This window comes from Elephas maximus, chromosome 3 (assembly GCF_024166365.1).
Source record: "Elephas maximus indicus isolate mEleMax1 chromosome 3, mEleMax1 primary haplotype, whole genome shotgun sequence".
NCBI lineage: Eukaryota > Metazoa > Chordata > Mammalia > Proboscidea > Elephantidae > Elephas > Elephas maximus.
The window spans coordinates 2,651,580-2,677,682 of record NC_064821.1 but is presented as its reverse complement, the minus strand read 5'-3'; the positions used below and the strand labels follow the sequence as shown (position 1 = coordinate 2,677,682).

General features: G+C 41.5%; 2 protein-coding genes across 7 annotated transcripts in view; both read right to left on the bottom strand.

Moving 5' to 3' along the window:
- LOC126071865 (zinc finger protein 345-like) overlaps nucleotides 1-26,103 on the bottom strand; it is a 110,382-nt gene that overhangs the window by 52,271 nt on the left and 32,008 nt on the right. Inside the window, exon 1 of one of the 6 annotated variants that reach the window (XM_049876233.1) lies at nucleotides 7,680-7,894. The exons of 4 other annotated variants lie outside the window; for them this stretch is intronic. The gene's annotated coding sequence lies outside the window, so the exon portion shown is untranslated. Of the gene's footprint in view, nucleotides 1-7,427; nucleotides 7,517-7,679; nucleotides 7,895-26,103 lie in introns of those variants that run through there. One more of the 6 variants, XM_049876229.1, reaches the window with a different exon arrangement.
- The window catches only part of LOC126071871 (zinc finger protein 883-like), a 231,011-nt gene that overhangs the window by 173,109 nt on the left and 31,799 nt on the right, over nucleotides 1-26,103 (bottom strand). The gene's annotated exons all lie outside the window — the stretch shown is intronic.

Here is a 26,103-nt window from a genome sequence, read left to right as displayed (position 1 = left end):
CAAATGGCATGTAACAATAAACACTAACTAGATAAGCGGTAAGTCTGATGAAGGGTAAGAACGTATACAATACTGGGGAAGTCAGCACAACTTGACCAAGGCAAGGTCATGGAAGCTTCACAGACACATCCAAACTCCCTGAGGGACTGAATTACTGGGCTAAGGGTTGGGGATCATGGTCTCTGGGGACATCTAGCTCAACTGGCACAACATAGTTCATAAAGAAAATGTACATTCTACTTTGGTGAGTAACGTCTGGGGACTTAAAAGCTTGAGAACAGCCATCTAATATGCTCCACTAGTCCCACCCTGTCTGAAGCAAGAGAGAGTGAAGAAAACTAAAGACACAAGGGAAAGATTAGTCCAAACGACTAATGGACTACAACTACCACAGCCTGCATCAGACTGGGTCCAGCACAACTAGATGGTGCCCATCTATCAGCACCAACTGTTCTGACAGGGATCACAATAGGCAGTCCTGGATGGAGATGGAGAAAAATGTAAAACAAAATTCTAACTCACAAGAAAAAAAAAAAGATCAGGCTCACTGATTTGAGAGAGACTGGAGAAACCCCGAGAGTATGGCCCTGTACACCCTTTTAGCTCGGTAATGAAGTCACTCCTGAGGTTCACCCTTCAGTCAAAAATTAGACAAGCCTGTAAAACAAAATGAGATTAAAGGGACACACCAGCCCAGGGGCAAGGACGGGAAGGCAGGAAGGGCCAGTAAAGCTGGTAACGGGGAACCTAAGGTCGAGAAGGGGAGAGCGTGGACGTATCATGGGGTTGGCAAACAAAGTCACTAAATAATATGTGTATGAATTGTTTAATGAGAAACTAGTCTGCTCTGCAAACCTTCATCTATAATACAATTTAAAACTGTAAAACAAAGTTCTTAGAAAATAAGGAAAATAGTTTCAGTCAGAAGCTTAGATGCATAAAAACGAAGGAAGAACATTAGAGGAGGAACAAATGAAGGTAAAATAAAATCTTTTTTTTATTCACCACTCATCGAAGAGATAACACCTTGTTAAAAATAATAGTAGTCACAATGGATATGGTGATTATAGCATATGGACAAGTGAAATGAAAGACAGCAATTTTACAAGGAACAGGAGAAAGGAATTGGGAATACTGATATAAGGTACTCTCACTACCTGTGAAGTGATACAGGGTAATTTCAATGTGGACTTGGATTAGTTATGAATGTAAAATGCAAACTCTAGGGTAACAAAATAATTTTTTAAAAAAAAGGAAAAATATATATATAATTTATACGCTAAGTGTGAAGACAAAATGGAATCACATAAAATACTATCCAAAACAAGTGAAGGCAGAAAAGAGTAGCAGAAACAAACAAAAAAAAGAAACAAAGGCCAACAAATAGAAAATAGTAAAAATTAAGGTAGACAGTAAAACAATTATATTAATAACCACTTCGTCTAAATTACATGCTTTCAACTAAATTAAAAATTAAGCCACTATTATCAAAACTCATGAGAAGGTTTACATATACAAAGAAACAATATTTGATGGTAGGAGGGAGAGGGGGTGTGGGGAGGGAAAATCACTAACTAACTAGACATCCAAACTCCCTGAGGGATCAAATTACTGGGCTGAGGGCTGAGGACCATGGTCTCAAGGGAAATCTAGCTCAATTGGCATAGTTTATAAAGAATGTTCTGATTAATAGCACCTGGGGCCTTAAAAGCTTGTGAGCAGCAATCAAAGGTACTGCACTGGTCCCACACCATCTGGAGCAAGGGAGAGTGAAGAAAGCCAAAGACACAAGGGAAAGGTTAGTCGAAAGGACTACTGGACCACAACTACACAGTCCCCACCAGACTGAGTCCAGCACAAGTAGATGGTATCCAGCTACCACCACCAATTGCTCTGACAGGGACCACAATAGAGGGTCCCAGACAGAGAAACAGAAAAATGTAAATTCAAAATTCAAGCTCACAAAAAAGACCAGACTTACTGGTCTGAAACTGCAGAAACCCCAAGAGTATGGCCCCTTTCAACTCAGTAATGAAGTCACTCCTGAGGGTTCACCCTTCAGTCAAAGATTAGACAGTCCCATTAAAAAAAAAAAAAAAAAGATTAAATGGACACACCAGCCCAGGGGCAAGGACAAGAAGGCAGGAGGGGACAGAAAAGCTGGTAGTGCAGAACCCAAGGGCGAAGGGGAGAGTGTTAACACATCATGGAGCTGGCAACCAATGTCACAAAACGTGTATTAATTGCTCAATGAGAAACTAATTTGGTCCGTAAAAATTCACCTATAACACCATAAAAAAACAAAAATCCTAGAATCAAATGAGAATGAAAACACATCATATCAAATCCTTTAGGACACAGCAATGGCAGTGCTCAGAGGTCAACTTACAGTAATAAACACACACACATCAAAAAAAAAAAAAAGGGGCCAAAATCAAAACATTTGCCCTACAATTCGAACAAATACAGAACAGAAATAGAAGGCCGAAGGCACCAGAACTAAGGAAATAATAAGGATTAGAGCAGAAATAAATAAAGAAAACAACAAAAAGAATCAACAAGACCAAAAATTGGTTCTTTGAAAACACCAACAAAATCGACAAACCACTGGCCAAACCGACAAAAGAAAAACAAGAGAAGCAGATAACCCAAATAATGAGATGTGGAACATTACAACAGATCAAACTGAAATAAAAAGATCATAACAGAACACTATGAAAAACTGTACTCCAACAAATGTGAGAACCTAGAGGAAATTAACAAATTTCTAGAAACATACTACCTACCTAAAGAAACACAAACTCAGAAAATCTCAACAGACTTGTAACGAGAAAAGATTAAAGAGGTAATAAAAAAAACTGCCAATCAAAAAAAGTCCTAGCCCAGAAACCTTCACTGGAGACTACCAAACATTTATAGAAGAGCTCACACCAACTCCAACTATATCAGAGTGTAGAAAAGGAAAGATTACTTCCAAGTTCATTCTATGAAGCCAGCAAAACCCTAATACCAAAACCAGGCAAAGACACCACAAAAAAAGAAAATTACGCACCACAATAGGAATAGAAGGGGAATTCCTCAACATAATAATGGGCATCTGTACAAAACCAACAGCCAGTATCGTTCTCGATGGAGAGAGGCTGAAAGCATCCCCCTCACACACACACACAAGAAAAAGACAACAATGCCCTTTATCACCACTCCTACTTATACTGTGCTAGAAGTCCTACCTAGAGCAATAACGCAAGAAAAATTTGAAAGGTGCAATCGATTTGGAAAGGAAGAAGTAAAACTATCCTTATTTGCAGATGATATGATACTATACATAAAGAACCCCAAAGATTCCAGAAGAAAACTACCGGAGCTAATAGAAAGACTCAGCAGAAGACCAGGATACAAGATCAACATACAAAAATCAGTTGGATTCCTATACACCAACAAAGACGAAAAGGAAATCAGGAAAACAATACCATTTATAATAGTCCCTAAAAATACAAAATTCTTAGGAACAAATCTAACCAGGGACATAAAAGACCTATACAAATAAAAGTACAAAACACTACTGGAGGAAATCAAAAGAGACCTACATACATGGGAAAACATACCACACTCATGGACAGGAAGACTCAACATTGTGGAAATGTCAATCCTACCCAAAGCAATCTACAGAAATAATGCAATCCCAATCTAAATATCAACAGCATTCTTTAACAAGATGGAAAAACAAATCACCAACTTTATATGGAAAGGGGTGAGGTCCTGAATAAGGAAAGCATCACTGAAGAAAAGAGCAAAGTAGATCTCCCCCTAACTTATCTGAAAACCTACTCTGCAGCCACAGAAGTCAAAACAGCCTGGTACCATTACAAGGACAGATTCCTAAGCCAACAGAACCGAATGGAGACCCAAACATAAATTCATTCACCTATGGATAGCCGATCTTTGATGAAGGACCAAAGCCCATTAAATGGGGAAAAGACAGTATTTAACAAATAGTGCTGGCAAAACTGGATGTCCAATAAAAAAATGAAACAGGACCCATACCACATACCATACATAAAAACTACTGCAAAATGGATGAGAGACCTAAACATACAACCTAAAACTGTAAAACCCATGGAAGAAAAACTAGGGATGATGCTAGGAGCCCTAATACATGGCATAAATAGGATACAAACCATAACTAACAATGCACAAACACCAGAAGAAAAACTAGATAACTGAGAGCTCCTAAAAATTAAACATGCTCATCAAAAGATTTCACTAAAAGAGTAAACAGAAACCTACAAACTGGAAAAAATTGGGGGCTACGACACTTCCAACAAGGGTCTAATCTCTAAAGTCCATAAGATACTGCAACACCTCAACAAGAAAAAGACAAATAACCCCGATAAAAAATGGGTAAAGGATAGGAACAGACACATCACTTAAGAAGAAATTCAGGCAGCTAACAGACACAAGAGGAAATGCTTACGATAATTAGCCATTAAACCAAAAAACCGAACCCATCGCCATCAAGTCAATTTCAAGTCATAGCAACCCTGTATTGGCTCATCAGAGAAATGAAAAAACTACACTGAGACATCGTGGGAACTGCAACAACATCACAAAAAATTTGTGTATCAACTGCTGAACGAGAAACTAATTTGCTCTGTACACTTTCGCCTAAAGCACAACTGAAAAAACAAAAAAAAAAGAGCACCAAGGCCCAGAGTGGGCATAGTAATGTCCCGTGGTACCCACCTGGAAGCCAAATAAGGAAGGAGACCCACGCATTCAAGGCTTAGAAAGCCACGTATGTGTCGAGTAAGAGTCCTGTGACAACAATGTTTCTTAGTACTTAGTCCTTGGCCTCTTCTGCTACCTTTTACATCACGTTACAAGCACAGAGCTGGGAGCACCCAGCTCGTCCCACAACAAATCATATTTACCTCACCCTTTTATGCTAACAATTACCCAGTTCTCTGTGGTACTCACCACTTCCTGCCTCCAACCTCTGGAAGTCTAAGTGAATGTCCTCTACACAGCCCAAGAGGCCAGAGAAGGCAAGAGAGATGGGAGTGGAAGCATGGCCACCAAGCAGTCTGGAAGCAGATGAATAGTTTGGTCTACACAGGTGGTCAGCAGTTCAAATGCTTACTAGTGATTTACAGATGTCCCAGGCTGCCTAGATAGGATCAGTTCTTCCTGAGTCACACCTGGGACCCGAATTGGAAGAAGATGGAGGTGGGGTCAGGGACACAGTGTTGAGGTATGTAGGGAGTGACAGGTTTATGGCTTCAGCTCTTTCCCTGGCCAGGACTTCCTCCCAGGCTAAGGCATTGCTCCACCTTGGTAGTATTTCCATTCTTCATACAGCTCTGTAGGTTTCAACTGTATGGCAAGGAAATTACAAACGGAGCAATTTCCTCATGCCACAGCATGGGAGGCATCCCTACCCAGCCAGGCTAGAAAATTTGAATCTGATTTCCACAGGGTGTCAGAGACCCAAGGTTCAGGCTGGGGCTTTACTTGCGTATCTCTGCCTCTTCTAAATCCATATAAAAAATCCATATCAGCATTTATATTTGATATCAACATGGATGAATCATCAGGGACAACAGATTTTTCAAGTCTGGTCAATAAATTCATCATGACTCCTTCATTTTTAATATGTGCAGTTAAACTCGCTTGATTTTTAATCTCATTTCATTTATATCATTGTAAAATGTGATTAGTATTTTTCCTCTCAATTTTGCAATTAACATTTTTTTCCTGTTGAGATCTTTTTCTTTCCCCCTCTGCATAGAGAGGTACAGAATCCTGATTACGTAAGATCTTGTTACCAAAAGTGAAATAAAAAGCTTTCATTCTGCCTGGAATTGTTATCTTGGGGGTATGGGGAGGCATGTGGGCTTTACAAAGATTAAATGCCAACCCTAGGCAGTGATAACCTAAAGACAGAAAATCACATTTGAGAAAATGCAGTGAGGAAATAAGGCCTCTTGAAATAAATCATCTGGATTAAGTGGCTATTACGAGTGAAAGAAAGTAACAGTAACTCCAGGGAATTCCAATTCTAAATTTTACGAACAGATTAAGTTAATGACTCTGGCGTTAGCACTGCTTTCTCAAACAGGACAATTAAAACTATACATTTTAATTTTCAAACACCTGCAGTGACCGCTTCGTTATTATCTATATATTTATTCCTCTCTTCCTCTATATAAAATGGCAGCCTTTTGTTCCTGCCACCTTCAATAGATTTGATATACACACGTTAACTTCTTTCTATATCATAATGTTTGTTTGAAACACAAACTTATTCTCTATTTACATTACAAACGCCGTACATATTACTCACCAATTTAAGTTTCACTTCTACACGTTCAAAGTTATGTCCTATAAATCAACACTTTCCAGTAGCCGAACATTTCATATTTATCCAAATGAGGGCATTTTCTAAAATAATCTAAAAATGAGGCGCACTCAGCAACACTGAAGCGTGGCTGACCAGGACGTGCTGACACATTTGGAACACTTCTGTAACGCACACCCCCCCGACTGTCCTCGATTCCAGTATCTGCTGCTCTTACAATGGAAATGTGCCGCGTTTTTACTGCAAGGAGCCTCCAACCTATTAAGTGCGGCTATTTGGTGACAGACATTCCAGCTGCCTCACTGGCACTGAATCCGGCACAGATCCTGTCTATCGGTGCTTAGGATTATGGATGATCACTGGGTGTGTGAACTCTGTAAACTGCTTGTCTCCTATGTCAACCCGTTCAGCCGTATCAGGCTGGCCATACTGTCTCTGACACAACTGTGAAGGAAATTTCTGGCTTAGTGAAAAAGAAATTCCTGGAAATGTGTCTCTTAATATTCTCCTCCTCGAGTGGGGATACCTATACTCCTAAATGAACGTACTAGTTCCAATTCATGTTCATAGGCCTACAAAATTAATCTAAAAACCAAACCCGCTGCTACTGGGTCAATTCCGACTATAGAGCCCTATAGCATATGGTAGAACTGCCCCACACGATTTCCACGGCTATAATCTTGACAGAGGCAGACTGCCACAACCTTCTCCCGCTCAGAGGATGGCGGGTTGAACCGCTAACCTTTTACTTAGCAGTCGAACGCTTAGCCGCTGCGCCACCAGAGCCCATTAACAAACCAGGGGAGGGGGAGACGCCTCCCCACAACCCCACTTCCTTGAGAACCCCCAAGAGCTTCCCAACAGTCCTTGCCGGCGGAGACGCAGGCGGACAACGGAGCCCGGTGCGGGGCGCACTCAGGCGGCGGGAGCAGGGCGCGCACAGGCTAACTCCCCGGGCTTGTCACCCCGCATTCCTCACAGACTCCCGGCGACGCGGACACCCCTGGTCTCCGCCCACGCACGGCCTCACCTATTAACGCCCCGACACACCTAGGCCTCGCCCCCCTACCTGGCCGTCCCGACGCGGCGGGCGCGGGACTCCTCAGCCGGGCTGGGAGAGCACAGCGGCCGCTTCGCTGCGCCGCCGGCCGAGGCCCAGGCCCCGGAGAAGAGGCAGCGCTGGCGGCGGGAGGCTGCAGGCCAAGTCCGGCTACGGAGGCCCCGCGGCCCGGCACCATCCGGAACCCCAGCGGGCCCCCCCGGCCGGCTGGCTGGACCTGGTACCGGGCCAGGCCGGACGCCGGCAGCGCCACAGACGTACCTCACGCCCCAGCCGGCCGACCGCGAATCATGGCTGCCGGCCGCGCACGCGCACTTCCGCTTCCTGCGCTGAGCTCTCGGCGGGAGGGGCGGGGTGCCGGCGCGGAGGCAGAGGGCTCCGCCCAGTGGTGGGCACGTTCAGGGACTTGGCCTCGGACTTGGGTTCCTCCTCTTGCCTTTATTTCCTCCTTAAATAAAAGCTTTAAATCAGACACCCGTTGACAACTAGTCAGTCCTCACTCATAGCCACTCTATAGGACAGAGAACCCATAAGTTTCCTAAGGCTGTAATCTTTAACAGGGAAACCCTGGTGGCGTAGTGGTTAAGTGCTAGGGCTCTTAACCAAGAGGTCAGCAGTTCAAATCCGCCAGGCACTCCTTGGAAACTCTACGGAGCAGTTCTACTCTGCCCTATAGGGTCGCTATCAGTCGGAATCGATTGGACAGTAGTAGGTTGGTTTATTTGTTTTTAATCTTTAACAGACTCAGACAAATCTCCATAGAGCTTACATTTTTCAGAGGCCACAGTCAACATCCACTAAACATTTAAAAAAAAAAAAACTGATAAGGAAATGAATGAAAAGTAGATACGAGGATTAGGGAAAATAGGAAAAGTAGACTAATATTTACTGAAGAAATACTAAGAAGAGGGACAATTCACCTGAGTCTAAGAATTAAAACATTAGGGGTTCCCAATATGGAAAATGGATAGAAAGAAATTGCAATGAAGGCAGAAATGGCTTTTCCTCACTGATTTGGTGATTCATTGACTGGGTCTAAAGGAAAAAAGAAAGTTGTGTTGAGAACTGCTCCCAGATTTCTGACTGCGCGGCACACAACTTCCTTTGACTGATCACCTTGTAACTGTAAACTGTTGGTGCCATCAGTAAGATTGAAGGAAGAATATTAGGAAAAAAAAATTATAGTGGAAAATTCCTTTCCCCCCTAACTCTGCTAAACACTACCACCTCTCCATCTTCCCTTACCCTGGGTAGTTTTTGTTTTAATTTGATTATGACTTTCACCTCTTGGTATCTTATGATAAAATTAAGCAGAATGAAGGGTAGTGTGTCCCTTAGGACAAGGAAGCTAAGTGTGGGGGACCAACACAGACCTTGCCCAATGTTTTCTCTTCATTTGTATCCTTTTTTATATTAAAGATATTATCATAAGTACAGCCTTTTTCATGAATTCCGTGAGTCTTTTCAGAGAATTAAATAATCCAAGGACAGTTTCCTCTTAAACTTTTGAAGTGTGCCTGAGCTCCTTGTGGGTAGGGTCAGAGGTTCTGTATGGGCAGCTGGTCTGAAGGACAGTGTCCTTCTAACTTGTGAGCTCTGACCAAGATCTAAGTGACTAAGGGCAGAGACAGAGTGCCATGTGGATGGCTGGCAATAAGAATGGAAAAGGGAGAAGGTGACGGCTGGATCACCCCCAAGTCATATCTTGAGTATTGCTTTCATATTGATCCACTGCAATCTCTGTAACCAGAATGGAGAACCATTGCTCTACGGTTACTGATTTGTCTTGTGGTAAAAACATTTATGTATACCACAGGAGGAAACAGTGCCTGGTCCTGCGCCATCCTCACAACCGTTGCTGTGCTTGAGCCCATTGTTGCAGCCACTGTGTCAATCTATATCATTGAGGGTCTTCCTCTTTTACACTAACCCTGTTCTTTGCCAAGCATGATGTCCTTCTTCAGAGACTGATCCCTCCTGACAACATGTCCAAAGTATGTAAGACACAGTCTCACCATTCTTGCTTCTAAGGAGCATTCTGGTTGTACTTCTTCCAGGACAGATTTGTTTGCTCTTTTGGCAGTCTATGGTACCAATGGTAAATGCTTAAATTGCATTCCTGACTAGCAATGCACAAAACTTCTGCTTTGTCACACATTAATTTTACTAGCTTTTATGATATCTTTATTGCTTGTGCTTTCGAATGATTGCCTGCATAATTCTGAAATTCATTACCAAGTCTTTCCCAACCCAAGTCTATAAAAAAGTAGATTAAATCCAGAGCATGAGAACCTAAATTCTTAGCTGAGAGGTTTTCTTGCAAAGCCTAATGAATTTCTCCTGAGATTTGGTCAATCTCATGAGTATAACAATGTTGGATTCAATTGTGTCCCCCAAAAATATGGGTATCAATTTGGCTTGGCCATGATTCCTAGTATTATGTGATTGTCCGCCATTTTGTCACTGACCGTGATTTTCTTCTGTACTGTAAATCCTATCTCTATGACGTTAATGAGATTAGTGGCAGTTATGTTAATGAGGCAAGATTAGATTGTATCTTAAACCAATCTATTTCAAGATATAAGAGAGAGAAGCAAGCAGAGAGACATGGGGACCTCCCACCACCAAAAAACTAGAACTGTGAGCACAGAATGTTCTTTGGACCCGGAGTTCTGTGTGGAAAAGCTCCCACACCAAGGGAAGGTTGATGACAAGGAGTCTCCTACAGAGCCAACAGAGAGAAAAAGCCTTTCCCTGGAGCTGGCACCCTGATTTCAGACTTTAGGCACTCGACTGTGAGAGAATAAACTTCTGTTTGATAAGGCTATCTGCTTGCGGTATTCCTGCTATAGCAGCACTACATAACTAAGACAAGGTCCTTTAGTAAAATTCCATCTTCTCAGACAAATATTTCCCAGAATCAAAACACAAAGACACTCATGCTATTATCTAGCTTCAGTATTGTTATGAGGCATTGGATCAAGAGAACAGACTGAACGTCCAGAGTTTAGTGCACGTGGTTCCAATTCACTGCCTACATGAATGGTAGTGGACTGATGAGGCCGATTGGCTAGATTAGTATCACTGCTGCCAACCTGGATCAACACAGTGGCACAACCCTATGGCCACTGCATAACTCCACGACATTAATTCTTCGGTCTTCCTTATTCATTGTCCAGCTTTCAGAGTCTTATGAGAAGACTGAAAATATCATAACTTGGATCAGGTGCACCTTAGTCCTCAAAGTGACATCTTTGTTTTTTTATACTTTAAAGAGGTCTTTTGAAACATTCTGCATCCCACTTTGAAGTGTGGCATCTGGGGTCTTAAATGCTAACAAGCGGTCATCTAAGATGCATCAACTGGTCTCAACCCACCTGGATCAAAGGTGAATGAAGAACACCAAGGTCACAAGATAATTATGAGCCCAAGAGACAGAAAGGGCCACATGAACTAGAGACTTACATCATCCTGAGACCAGAAGAACTAGATGGTGCCTGGCCACAACCAATGACTGCCCTGACAGGGAGCACAACGGAGAACCCCTGAGGGAGCAGGAGATCAGTAGGATGCAGACCCCAAATTCTCATAAAAAGACCAGACTTAATGGTCTGACTGAGACTAGAAGAATCCCGGCGGTCATGGTCCCCAGACCTTCTGTTGGCCCAGGATAGGAACCATTCCTGAAGACAAGTCACCAGACATGGAATGGACTGGACAATGGGTTGGAGAGAGATGCTGATGAGGCGTGAGCTACTTGTATCAGGTGGACACTTGAGACTGTGTTGGCATCTCCTGTCTGGAGGGGAGATGGGAGGGTAGAGAGGGTTAGAAACTGGCAAAACAGTCACGAAAGGAGAGACTGGAAGGAGGGAGCGGGCTGATTCATTAGCAGGAGAGTAAATGGGAGTATGTAGTAAGGTCTATATAAGTTTATATGTGAAAGACTGACTTGATTTGTTAACTTTCACTTAAAGCACAATAACAATTATTAAAAAAAAAAAAATAGAGGTCTTTTGCAGCAGATTTGCCCGAAGAAATATATTGTTTGATTACATGACTACTGCTTCTATGGCCATTGATTGTAAATCCAAATAAAATAAAATCTTTCACAACTTCAATCTTTTCCCTGTTAACCATGATGTTGCTTATGGACCCAGTTGTGAGGATATTTATTTCATGTTGAGGCGTAATCCATACTGAAGGCTGCAGTCTTTGATCTTCATCAGTAAGTGATTCAAGTCATCTTTGCTTTCAGCAAGCAAAGTTATGTCATCCACATATATCAGAATGCTCCAATCCTGATGTTGCACTCTTCTTCGTACAGTCCATCTTCTCAGGTTGTTTGCTGACCATACAGATGGGATAAGTATGGTGAAAGGATACAACCTTGATACACATCTTCCCTAATTTTAAATCATGCAATATCCCCTTGTTCTGTTTTAACAACTGCCTCTTGTTCTATATACAAGATCAGCATGAGCACAATTAAGTGTTCTGGAATTCCCATTCTTTGCAATGTTAACTATAATTTGTTATGATTCACACAGTTGAATGCCTTTGCATAGTTAATAAAACACAGATAAACATCCTTCTAGTATTCTCTGCTTTTAGCCAAGATCCATCTGACATCAGCAATGATGTCTCTCACTCCACATCCTCTTCTGAATCTGGATTCAATTTCTGGCAGTACTGCTGAAATCACTTTTGAATTATCGTCAGCAAAATTCTAGTAGTACGTAATATCAATGATATTGTTGGACAACTTCCACAATCTGTTGGATCACCTTTCTTTGGAATGGGCACAAATGTTCATCTCTTCCAGTAGGTTGGCCAGGTATCTGTCTTCCAAATTTCTTGGCAGACAAGCAAGCACTTCCAGAGCTGCACTGGTTTGTTGAATCATCTCAACTGGTATTCCATCAATTCATGGAACCAAGGCCTTCACTGCAGCTTGGACTTCCTCCTTCAATAGTATCAATTCTTGACCATATGCTACCTCCTGAAATGATTGAACATTAACCAATTCTTTTTTCATGCAGTGACTCTGTAATCCTTCTATTTTCTTTTGACGCTTCCTGTGTCGTTCAATATTTTGCCTATAGAATCCTTCAGTAGTATGACTCAAGTCTTAAATTTTTTCTTCAGTTCATTCAGCTTAAGCACGTTCTTCCCTTTTGGTTTTCTAACTCCAGGTCTTTGCACATTTCATTATAATTCTTTACTCTGTCTTCTCGATCCCCCCTTTGAAATCTTCACTTCAGCTTTTACTTCATCATTTCTTCCACTTGCTTTAGCTACTCGATATACTACAGCAAGTTTCAGAATCTCTTCTGACATCATTTTCATCTTTTTCTTTCCCGTCTTTTTAACAACCTTTTGCTTTCTTAATGTATGATGTTGTTGATGTCGTTGTATTAACTCATCTGGTCTTTGGTCATTAGTTTTCATTGTGTCAAATGTATTCTTGAGATGGTCTCTAAATTCAGGTGGCATATAATCAAAGCTTTACTTGGGTTCTCATGGACTTGTTCTAATTTTCTTCAGTTTCGACTTGAACTTCCATATGAGCAATTGATATTCTGTTCTGCTGTCGACCCCAGGCCTTGCTGTGACTGATGATATTGAGCATTTCCATCATCTCTTTCCACAGATTTAGTCGATTTGATTTCTGTGTTTTCCATCAGGTGAGCTCTATGTGTACGGTCGACATTTATGTTGTTTAAAAAAGGTCTTTGCACTGAAGAAGTCGTCAATCTTGCAAAATTCTATCATGCAATCTCCAGGATCTTTTCTATCACTACGGCTATATTTCACAACTACCGGTCCTTCTTTTTTCCAGTTTGCACATTTCAAACACCAGTAATTATCAATGCATCTTGATTGAATGTTTGGTCAATTTCAGACTGCAGAAGTTGGTAAAAATCTTCAATTTATTCATCCTTGGCCTCAGTGGTTCGTGTGTAAATTTGAATAATAGTCATATTAACTTTTCTTCCTTGTAGGGTCATGGATATAATCCTATCATTACTGATGGTATGGTACCTCAGGATAGACCTTGAAGCGTTCTTTTGACGATGAATGAGACTTCATTCCTTTTCAATTTGTCATTCTCAGCATAATAGAACTTATGATTTTCTGATCCAAAATGGCCAATAACAGTCCACATCAGCTCACTAATGCATAGGAAATTGATGTTTATGCGTTTCATTTCATTTTTGACAACTTCCAATTTTCTTAGATTCATACTTCCTGCATTTCATGTTCCAATTATTAATGGATGTTTGCAGTTGTTTCTTCTCATGTTGAGTCATGCCATATCAGCAAATGAAGGTCCCAAAAGATTGGCTCCAACCACATCATTAAGATCAACCCTATTTTGAGGAGGCAGCTCTTCCCCAGTTGCCTTTTGAGTGCCTTCCAACCTGAGGGGCTCATTTTCCACCATTATATCAGACAATGTTCTGCTGCTATTAATAAGGTTTTCACTGGCCAATTTATTTAGAAGTAGACCGTCAGATCTTTCTTCCTACTCTGTCTTCATCTGGAAGCTCCGCTGAAACCAGTTCACCCAGGGTGACCCTGCTGGTATTTGAAATACAACTGGCATAGCTTCCAGCATCACAGCAACAAGCAAGCCACCACAGTACAACAAACTGACAGACATGCAGTGGATTCCATGTTGCTGTGATGCTGGAAATTATGCCACTGGTATTTAAGTGCCTAAAAGCCTTTTACTATTGGACACTTTAAAACTCTTCCAGTCTCTACCCATTCAGAGTTTCAAAACCACTTCCACATTTTAGGTATGTGTTAGAGCAGCAACACACTCTTAGTACAAAATTCTTAGTTTTCTAGTTCTGCTATAACAGAAATACCACAAGTGGCTGTCTTTAAACAAACATAAATTTATTCTCTTATTATTTAGAAGGGAAGGAAGTCCAAATATGTTGCACCAGCTCTAGAGGAAGGCTTTCTGTCTCTGTCAGCTCTAGGGGAAGGGCCTTGTCATCAATCTTCCCCTGGTCTAGGAGCTTCACAGTGCATGGACCCCAGATCCAAGGGTTGTGCTCTGAACCTAGCTCATCTTTCTTGATGGTAGGAAGTTTCTCTCTTCTCTACTTGATTCTCTCTTTTATATCTCAAAAGAGACTGACTCAGGATTCAACCAAACCCTTTAGATTGAGCCCTGCCTCATTAATATAACTGCCCCTAATCCTGCCTCATTAACATCACAGAGGTTAGGATTCACAACACACAGGATATTTACATCAGATTCCAAAATGGTGGACAATCACACAGTAGTGGGAATCATGGCATAGCCAAATTGATACACATTTTGGGGGATACATTTCAATGCACAACAGTATCGAAGGAAGTAGTCCAAGCTGTACTGAAGGCATTGGTGAAAAACAAACCACCAGGAATTGACGAAATACCAGTTGAGATTTTTCAACAAATGGATGCAGTGCTGGAGGTGTAACTTGTCCCTGCCTACTAATTTGGAAAACAGCTACCCGCCAACCAAATGTGTGTCCACATTTGTGTCCATTCCAAAGAAAGGTGATCCAACAGAATCCCAATATTATCGAACACTATCCTTAATATCACATGCAAGTAAAATTTTGCTGAAGATAATTCAAAAATCTTTGCAGCAGTACATCAACAACGAACTGCCAGAAATTGAAGGTGGATTCAGGAGAGGATGTAGAATGAGGGATATTATTGCTGATGTCAGATGGATCTTGGCTAAAAGCAGAGAATACCAGAAAGATGTTTATTTGCATTTTATTGATTATGCAAAGGCATTGGACTGTGTGGATCATAACAAATTTGGGATAACACTGTGAACAACGGTAATTCCAGAACACTCGATTGTGTGGATGCAGAAACTACATAGTCCAAGAGGCAGTCGTTCGAACACAACGAGGGAATATTGTACGGTTTAAAGTCAGGAAATGTGTGCATCTACTGGTGATTGTCAATATAAAACACTCTCTGTGCTCCTGTGTTCTGGGTACCAAAGACCACTCTCAGGCTTAATAATTCATCAGAAGAACTCATGGGACTCAGAAAAACTATTATACTCATGGTTACGATTTGCGAAGAGATACAGACTAAATTCAGCCAATGGGAAAAAACACCTGGAGTAGAATCTGGGTGAAACCAGATACAGGTTTTCAAGCGTACTCTCCCAGTAGAGTGACAAATACTAGCTTAATTCTCCCAACAACGTGCGACAACACATGTGAAGTGTTACCAACAAGGGAAGCGTGCCCAAGCCTTAGTGTTCAGGGTTTTGGTAAGAGGTCAGTCACCTAGGCATGCAGGGCCCACGTGGCAAATCTCAGCTACCTAGACTCCAGTCCTCCAGAGAAAAAACAGGCCTTCACCAGAAATTACATTGCTTGTATAAACTATCCGGTCACAGTGGCACAAAATAACCCAAGGAATCAGGCATACAAAACTAGGCATTTATCAGAAATAACATTGTTAAACTGTCTGTTCAAACTGATACTACATGGCCCAAAGCCTCAGGCATACAAAAACCGTCTTATGAGGCAGAATATTGCAAGGGCCCACAGGTCATGTATATCCCAGGCACTGGCCAAGGGCCACTCCTGACAACAGGCCACTCATGAGAATGTGTAGAGTACGAGCAACTCAGGCCTACTAAGTTAACTTTTTCTTGCAAAACCCTCAGTGAGCAAGCAATGTGACAGGACACGGAAGAACAGCAAACAAAGTGGATTCAGTGCTTGCCCATAGATATTATAGCGTAGCTGGAAGAAAATTTCAAATGAATTATGAAATCCCTGGACATATGACAGCCTGTTATAAGGGGGTCTAACCTGAGAGGCAGTTTAGACTGCTTGAAAGTCAAAGATACATGAGGAAATGCCATCATTAGCCATTAGAGAAATGCTAATGAAAACTACAATGAGATACCACCTCACCCCAACAAGGCTAACATTATCCAAAAAATACAAAATAATAAATGTTGGAGAAGTTGTGGAGAGACTGGAACACTTATACACTGGTGGTGGGAATGTAAAATGATGCAACCACTTTGGAAATTGATTTGGTGCTTCCTTTAAAAGCTAGAAATAGAACTACCATACAACCCAGCAATCCCAGTCCTTGGAATATATCCTAAAGAAAAAAGAGCCCTCACACGAACAGATATATGCACACCTATGTTCATTGCAGCACTGTTTACAATAGCAAAAAAATGGAAACAACCAAAGTGACCATCAACAGATGAATGGATAATCAAATTGTGGTACAGTCACACTATGGAATACTATGCAACAATAAATAACAACGATGAATCCCTGAAACATCTCATAACATGGAGGAATCTGGAAGGAATAATGCTGAGTGAAATTAGTCAGTCATAAAAGGACAAATATTGTATCAGGCCACTACTGTAAGAACTCAAGAGAAGGTTTAAACACAAAAGAAAACATTCTTTGATGGTTACAAGGGTGGGGAGGGAGGGAGGGAGAGGGGTATTCACTAATTAGTAGACAAGAATTATTTTAGGTGAAGGGAATGTCAACACACATTACAGGGGAAGTCAGCACAATTGGACTAAACCAAAAGCTAAGAAGTTTCCTGAATACAACCAAACACTTCAAGGGACTGAGTAGCAGAGGTGGGGGTCTGGGAACCATGGTTTCAGGGGACATTTAGGTCAACTGGCATAACGAAGGGTATTAAGAAAACGTCACTTTGGTGAGTGGTGTCTGGGGTCTTAGAAGCTAGCAAGTGGCCATCTAATATGCATCCATTGGTCTCAACCCACCTGGAGCAAAGGAGAATGAAGACCACCAAAAACACAAGGAAAATAAGAGCCCAAAAGACAAAAAGTACCACAGAAACCAGAGTCTCCATTAGCCTGAGACCAGAAGAACTAGATGGTGCCCGGCTACCACCCATGACAGCCCTGACAGGGAACACAACAGAGAATCCCTGATGGGGCAGGAGAGAAGTGGGGATGCAGAACTCAAATTCTAGTAAAAAGACCAGACTTAATGGTCTAACTGAGACTGGAGGGACTCCAGAGGACTTAGCCTCCAAAGCTAAAACCATTCCCGAAACCAACTCTTCGGACAAAGATTAGACTGGACTGTAAGACATAAAATGATACTGGTGAGGAGTATGCTTCTTAGCTCAAGTAGACACGTGAGACTATGTGGGCAGCTCCTGTCCGGAGGTGAGATGGGAAGGCAGAGGGGGACAGGAGCTGGTTGAGTGGACATGGGAAATACAGGGTGGAGAGGAGGAGTGTGCTGTCATTGGCCTAGTCATCTAGTGCTGCCATAACAGAAACACCACAAGTGGATAGCTTTAACAAAGAGAAATTTATTTCCTCATGGTAAAGTAGGCTCAAGGCCCAAATTCAAGGCGTCAGCTCCAGGGAAAGGCTTTCTCTCTCTATTGGCTCTAGAAGAAGGTCCTTGTCTTCAATCTTCCCCCGGTCGAGGAGCTTCTCAGGCGCAGGGACCCTGGGTCCAAAGGACGCACTCTGCTTCTGGTGCTGCTTTCTTGGTGGTACGAGGTCCCCAACTGTCTGCTTCCTTCCCTTTCATCTTTTGAGAAATAAAAAGGTGGTGCAGGCCACACCCCAGGGAAACTCCCTTTACCTTGGATCAGGGAGGTGACCTGAGTGAGGGTGGTGTTACAATCCCACCCTAACCTTTTAATATAAAATTACAATCATAAAATGGAGGACAACCACTCAATACCAGGAAACCCAACCAAACCACTGCAGTCGAGTCGATTCCGACTCATAGCGACCCAGGAATCATGGCCTAACCAAGTTGATACACACATTTTTGGGGGGACATAATTCATTCCATGACATTCATGTTATAGAGAGAGCAACTAGGGTCACATAACAATGTGTGTATAAGTTTTTGTATGAGAAACTGACTTAAAATGTAAACTTTCACTTAAAAGGACAATAAGAAAAGAGAGAGAGTCAAAGATATTTGATTCAAGACTTTGGTAGCATTTAACTACATACATGTTTGCGAAAGATGGATAGCGTGGAGTTGGGTTAGACAGAGTGTTTCAGGAGGGAAAACAGTGTGTAAACACCTGAGTCAACAGATAAACTAGTGTCACTTATGACCTGATGAAACTGGTGGCTGAAACAGAGAAAAAAGTGAGTGGTGGGTCCCAGACTAGAGTAGTGGCGGGAGCAGGCCATATAGAGCAATGCTAACTACTGTTCTTTTCCCTAAGGACATGTGGAAGCCACTGACAGTATTAATACAGATGGGAGATTACATTTGTGATCCAAAGTGAACATTCCAGGTCTTGTAGTAGAAATGGATTTTAGCAACAGCTACAGTAAAATATATGAAGTCAAGGTGGGAGCTTGTTATGAATAATTTCAGGAAGAAACTAATGATGGCCTAGACTTGGACAATGGTTTTGAAACAGAAAGGAAGTGAAATGATATCAGATACACATAGATGGTATAAAGACAATAAATGGGTAGAATATCCATTCTTCGGGTTACCACATTATTTTATAGCAATGTTCACAAGCTCTAATATGCGTGTGAATCTTTCAGAGAATTAAAAAAAAAAATACACTTGCTGATTCAGCAGGTTTGGGGTGGGGTCTGAGATCTTGCAATTCTCACAAGTCTCCATTTGATAAAAATATGGTTGTACTTTCAGAAGCAACGATGCAGAGCACCAACTCTGTCACAAGAAACCATAAGGTACCTTGTAGTTGTGTGCCGTCAAGTTGATTCAGATTCATAGCGACACTATATGACAAACTAGAAGTGCCCCTTAGGGTTTCCTAAACTGTAATCTTTAACAGACTCAGGAAAATCTCCACAGAGCTTGTATTTTGGAGGGGACACTTAACATCCACTAAACACACTAATTAAAAAAAAAAAAAGAAATTGATAAGGAAACGAATAAAAAGTAGATTGTAGGATTAGAGAAAATAAGAAAAGTACTTACTGAAGAAATATCCCTGTTATGGATTGAATTGTGTCCCCAGAAAATGTCTGTCAATTTGGCTAGGCCATGATTCCCAGTATTCTGTGATGGTCTACCATTTTGTCATCTAATATGATTTTCTGATGTGTCGTAAATCCTATGTCTATGATGTTAATGAGGTGGGATTAGTGGCAGTTATGTTAATGAGGCAGGAATCAATCTATGAGACTAGGTTGTGTCTTAAGTCAATCATTCTTCAGGTACAAAAGAGAGAAACGAGCAGAATCAGGGAGGGCCTCATACCACCAAGAAACAAAAGCCAGGAGAATACCTCTGAGAAGCTCCTTGACCAGGGAAGATTGATGGCAAGGACCTTTTCCCAGAGCCAACAGAGAGAAAGCCCTCCCATGAAGCTGGCACCATGAATTTGGACTTCTAGACTACTAAACTGTGAGAGAATAAATTTCTCTTTGTTAAAGCCATCCACTTGTGGTATTTCTGTTATAGCAGCATTAGATGACTTAGACAACCCCTAAGAAGAGGGATATTTCACCTGAGTCTAGCAGTTAAAACATTAGGAGTCCTCCATATGGGAAACAGATAGAAAGAAATTGGAATGAGGGCAGAAACTGCTTTTCCTTATTGATTTTTGATTGATTGATTGGTTGGATCTAAAGGTAAAAGAGAAATTTGTGTTGAGAAATGCACCCAGATTTCTGACTCTCTGGCATAAAATTCGTTTTGTCTGATCACTTCATAACTATAAACTGTTGGCACCATGAATAGACATTGAAACAAGAAAATTCAGGAAAGAAAAGAAATATTTATTGTGAAAAATCCACCCCCGCCCCCCGCCTTTGTTCAACACTACCACCTCTACATCCTCTGCTGAGTCTGGCTTGAATTTCTGGCAGTTCCCTGTCGATGTACTGCTGCAACTGCTTTTGAATGATCTTCACCAAAATTTTACTTCTATGTGATACTAATGATATTGTTCGATAATTTCTGCATTCGGTTGTATCACCTTTCTTGGGAACACACATAAATATGAATCGCTTCCAGTCGGTTCGCCAGGTAGCTGTCTTCCAAATTTCTTGGCATAGACAAGTGATAACTTCCAGCACCGCATCCGTTTGTTGAAACATCTCAATTGCTATTCCATCAATTCCTGGAGCCTTGTTTTTGCCAACGTCTTCAGTGGGGCTTGTACTTCTTCCTTCAGTACCATTTGTTCTTGATCACATGCTACCTCCTGAAATGACTGAACATAGACCTGTCATGGATTAAGTTGTGTCCCCCCAAAAATATGTGTCAACTTGGTTAGGCCATGATTCCCAGTATTGTGCGGTTGTCCCCTATTTTGTAATTGTAATTTTACATTAAAATGATTAGAGTGGGATTATAACATCACCCTTACTCAGGTCACCTCCTTGATCCAGTTTCCCTGGGGTGTGGCCTGCACTACCTTTTATCTCTCATGAGGTAAAAGGAAAGGTAAACAAGCGAGAGTTGAGGACCTCATACCACCAAGAAAGCAGCACCAGGAGCAGAGCGTGTCCTTTGGACACGGGGTCCCTGCACCTGAGAAACTCCTTGACCAGGGGAAGATTGAGGACAAGGACCTTCCTCCAGAGCCGACGTAAACAGAAAACCTTCTCCTGGAGCCGATGTCCTGAATTTGGACTTGTAACCTACTAGACTGTGAGGAAATAAATTTCTCTTTGTTAAGCCATCCACTTGTGGTATTTCTGTTATGGCAGCACTAGATGACTAAGACAGACCAATTCATTTTGGTATAGTCACTCTGTGTATTTCACCCATCTTCTTTTGATGCTTCCTGAGTCATTCAGTATTTTGCCCATAGAATCTTTCAATATTGAAACTTGAGGCTTGAATATTTTCCTCAGTTTTTGCAGCCTGAGAAATGCTGAGCGTGTTCTTTCCTTTGTCTTCTTGGGCCGCCCTTTGAAATCTTCTATTCAGCTCTTTTACTTCATCATTTCTTCCATTCACTTTAGCTATTTGACATTCAAGAGTAAGTTTCAGAGCCTCTTCTGACATTCATTTTGGTCCCTTATTTCTTTCTTGCTTTTGTTCATGACCTCTTGCTTTCTTTATGTATGATGTCCTTGATGTTATTTCAAAACTTGTGTGGTCTTCGGTCATCAGTGTTCAATGAATCAAATCTATACTTGAGATGGTCTCTAAGTTCAGGTCTCTTAATTCAACTGAATTAAGACACCTAAATACAATGTTGAAGAAGTGTGGAAGGTAGAGCTGAGCAGAAGATTTCAAAGTGCAGCTCGAGAAGACAAAGTATTATAATGACATATGCAAAGAACTGGAGTTAGAAAACCAAAAGAGAAGAACGTGCTCAAGCTGAAAGAACTGAAGAAAAAATTCAAACCTCGAGTTACAATAGTGAAGGATTCTGTGGTGAAAATATTAAACAACTCAGGAAGCATCAAAAGAAGATGGAAGGAATACACACAGTCACAATATGAAAAAGAATTGGTGGACATTCAACCATTTCGAGAGGCAGCATATGATCAGGAATCAATAGTACTGAAGGAAGAAGTCCAAGCTGCACTGAAGGCATTGGTGAAAAACAAGGCTCCAGGAATTGACAGAATACCAACTGAGATGTTTCAATAAGTCAGTGCAGCGCTGGAAGTTCTCACTTGTCTACGCCAAGAAACTTGGAAGACAGCTACTTGGCCAGCCTACTGGAAGAGATCTATATTTATGTCTATTTCCAACAAAGGTGAGCCAATGGAATGCAGAAATTATTGAACAATATCATTAATATCATACACAAATAAAAAATTTTGCTGAAGATCATCCAAAAGTGGCTGCAGTGCATATTAACAGGGGACTGCCAGAAATTCAAACCCGATACTGCAAAGGCCATGGAATCATGGATATATTGCTGATGCCAGATGGATCCTGGCTGAAAGCAGAGAATACTAGAAAGATGCTTACATGTGTTTTAGTGAATATGCAAAGGCATCCAACTGTGTGGATCGTAACAATTTACGGATAACATTGCAAAGAATGTGAGTTCCAGAACACGTAATTTCGCTCATGAGGAACCTGTATATAGGTCAAGAGGCAGTCATTTGAGCAGAACAAGGGTGGTTTAAAGTCAGAAAAGGTGTGCATCAGGGTTGTATCCTTTCACCATACTTCTCAATCTGTATGCTGAGCAAATAATCCCAGAAGCTGGACTATATGAAGAAGAACGGGGTATTAGGATTGGAGAAAGAATCGTTAACAACCTGTGTTATGCAGATGAAACAACTTAGCTTGCTAAAAGTAAAGTGAACTTGAAGGACTTACTGATGAAGATCAAAGACCACAGCCTTCAGTATGGATTACACCTCAACATAAAGAAAACAAAAATTCTCACAACTGGACCAATAAGCAACATCATGAAAAATGGAGAAAATAAAGAAGTTGTCAAGGACTTCATTTTACTTGCATCCACAATCAACACCCATGGAAGCAGCAGTCAAGAAATCAAAAGATGCAATGCATTGGGCAAATTTGCTGCAAAAGACCTCTCTAAAGCATTGAATAGCAAAGATGTCACCTTGAGGACTAAGGTGCGCCTGACCCAAGCCATGGTGTTTTCAATCATCTCATACGCAAGGGAAAGCCATCTGATGAATAACGAGGACCGAAGAAGAATTGACGTCTTTGAATTGTGTTGTTGGTGAAGAATATTGAATATACCATGGTTCATCAAAAGAAAGAACAAATCTGTCTTAGAAGAAGTACAACCAGAATGCTCCTTAGAAGCAAGGATACTTTGGACATGTTATAAGGAGGGATCAGTCCCTGGAGAAGGACATCATGCTTGGTAGAGGGTCAGCAGAAAAGAAAAAGACCCCCAAAGGGATGGACTAACACAGTGGCTGCAACAGCTAGCTTAAGCATAACAATGATTGTGAGGATGGGACAGGTACGGGCTGTTTCGTTCTATTGTACACAGGGTTGCCAAGAGTCGGAACCCACTCAACAGCCGTAACAACAACAAATACAATGGGGTTGATTGGACCTCATGGTGGTAGGGGTCACGTGGTTGCATTCAATCAACAAAGACAAGGTGGGCGTGCTTACCGTAATGGACAGCAGATTCAAAGAAGTTAACTAGAATAGTTTGAATTACGGACTCATGGCATTGACTACTTAGTCATGGTGTTCTCTGGAGTGAAATATGTGGGAAATCTTCTATTTACTCGATCTGTAAAAGTGGGAGAATTCTAGGTCATGTAAATGGCAAGCCACCTTGAATCAACTGAACACAGTCATGTCTTAGTCAATTTCTAGGCTTGAGCCAGTTTACATACCTACAACCCCTCGAATGAAGGGGAGGCTGGGTCCCCTTGAGGAATAACCCTATTGAACCCTATATTGTTATTTCTCCCAGCCTTCTCTTAGAAATCTATGGCCTTTTATGAGAGTGACTATTCCCTGGGGAAAAGGGAACAGACTTTTCACAGATTACTGGACACCAGCTCTGAACTGACATGAACTCTAGAAGATACAACATATCATCTTGGCCCCCCATAAGACTGGAGATGAATGGAGGTCAGGTTATTAATTTAGTCTTAGCTGAGGTCTGTCTCACAGTGGACCCAGTGGGCCCCTGAACCCATTCTGTAGTGATTTCCCCAGATGCAGAATGTATAACTGAAATAGACATACTCAGCAACTGGCAGAACCTCCATGTTGGATCTCTGACATGTGCGTTAAGGGCTATTATGGAAGTAAGTCCAAACGGAAGCCATCAGAACTGCCCCTACGTAGAAAAATAGTAAACCAAAAGCAATTATTGCATTCCTGGAGGGATTGCAGCGATTACTGCAAACATCAAGGACCTGAAGGATGATTCCCACCACATCCCCATTCAACTTGGCTATTTTAACCTGTGCAAAAAAATAGATGAATCTTGGAGAATCACAGTGGATTACTGCAAAATTAACTAGGTGGTGACTCCAATTGCAACTGCTGTTCCAGATATGATTACATTGCTTGATTAATACACCTCCTGGTATCTGGTATATAACTATTGATCTGACCAATGCTTTTTTCCCAATTTGTTTTGGCTGAACACCAGAATCAGTTTATCTTTAGCTGGTAAAACCAGCAATACATCTTCACCTTCTTACCTCAGGGGTATATCAACTCTCAAGCCCTACGTCATAATTTAGTCTGCAGGGAAGTTGATCATCTTTTCCTTCACTGGTTGATTACATTGATGGCATTATGCTGATTGGACCTATTAATGAAGAAGTGTCAATGATTCTAGAATTATTGCTAAAACATTTGCAGGCTCGTTAATGTTAGGTGCCATCGAGTCAGTACTGACACATATCGACCCTATGTACAACAGCTGAAAATACCACCTGGTTCTGCGCAATCCTATCAAATTGTTGCTATGCTTGAATCCTTTGTTGTAGCCACTATGTCAATCCATCTCTTTGAGGGTCTTCCTCTTTTTTGCTGACCCTCTACCTTAGCAAGCATGATGTCCTTCTCCAGGGACTGGTTCCTCCTGCTAATATGTCCAAAGTACCTGAGACAAAGTCTCACCATCCTCACTTCCAAGGACTCTGGCTATACTTCTCCCAAGACAGACTTGTTCCTTCTTTTGGCAGTCCATGGAATATTTCATATTCATGCCAACTCCATAATTCAAAGACATCAATCCTTCTTTGGTCTTCCTTATTCATTTTCCAGCCAATGAGGATTTTTCTTTTCCTTATGTTGAGGTGTAATCCATACTGAAGGCTGTAGCCTTTGATCTTTCTCAGTAAGTGCTTTAAGTCCTCTTCCTTACAGCAAGCAAGTTTGTGTCATCTGCATATCACAGGTTATTAATGAGTCTTCCACCGATCCTGATGCCACGTTTTTCTTCATACAGTCCATCTTCTTGGATTATTTTCTCAGCATACAGGTTGAATAAGTGTGGTTAAAGGATAATATCCTGATGCACATCTTTTTAATAACCTTTTGCTTTTTTCATGTATGATATCCTTGAAGTCAACCCGTAAGCTTCCAGAAATTAAGTGCTGGCAATGGGAGTGGCACCAGTGACTACTATAGCCCTAGTGACCCACTGACAAAGTTTTTGCTACCTGTCCCTGCAACTCTATTCCCTGTGAGTTTAGAGGTCTTAGTTCTAAAGGGAGGAATGGTGACACCTGGAGACACCACATGTATTCCATTGAACTGGAAGTTAAGAATGCCACTTGACCACGTTGGGCTCCTCATGCCTCTGGATCAACAGGCAAAGAAGGGAGTTACCGTATTGGCTGATGTGACTGATCCTTACCACCAAGGGTAAATTGGAATTGTGTTGCATAATGGAGGTAAAGCAGATTATGTCTGGAATACAGGAGATCTCTTAGGGTGTCTTTTAGTACTACCACGTCCTATGATTACAGTCAATGAAGAACTAAAGCAACCCAACTCCAACATTACTAATGGCCCAAACCCTTCAGGACTGAAGGTTTAGGTCATCCCACCAGGCAAAGAACCACCACCAGCTGAGGTCTTTCAAGAGAACACGGACTAAGTGCTGGAGGAAGGTAATTCTATATACGTTATGACCACGTGACCAGTTGCAGAAATGATGACTGTAATTATTATGAGTATTTCTTCCTTACATGTGTGCATCAGATATTTTTGTTTACATGTAAAATATAGGA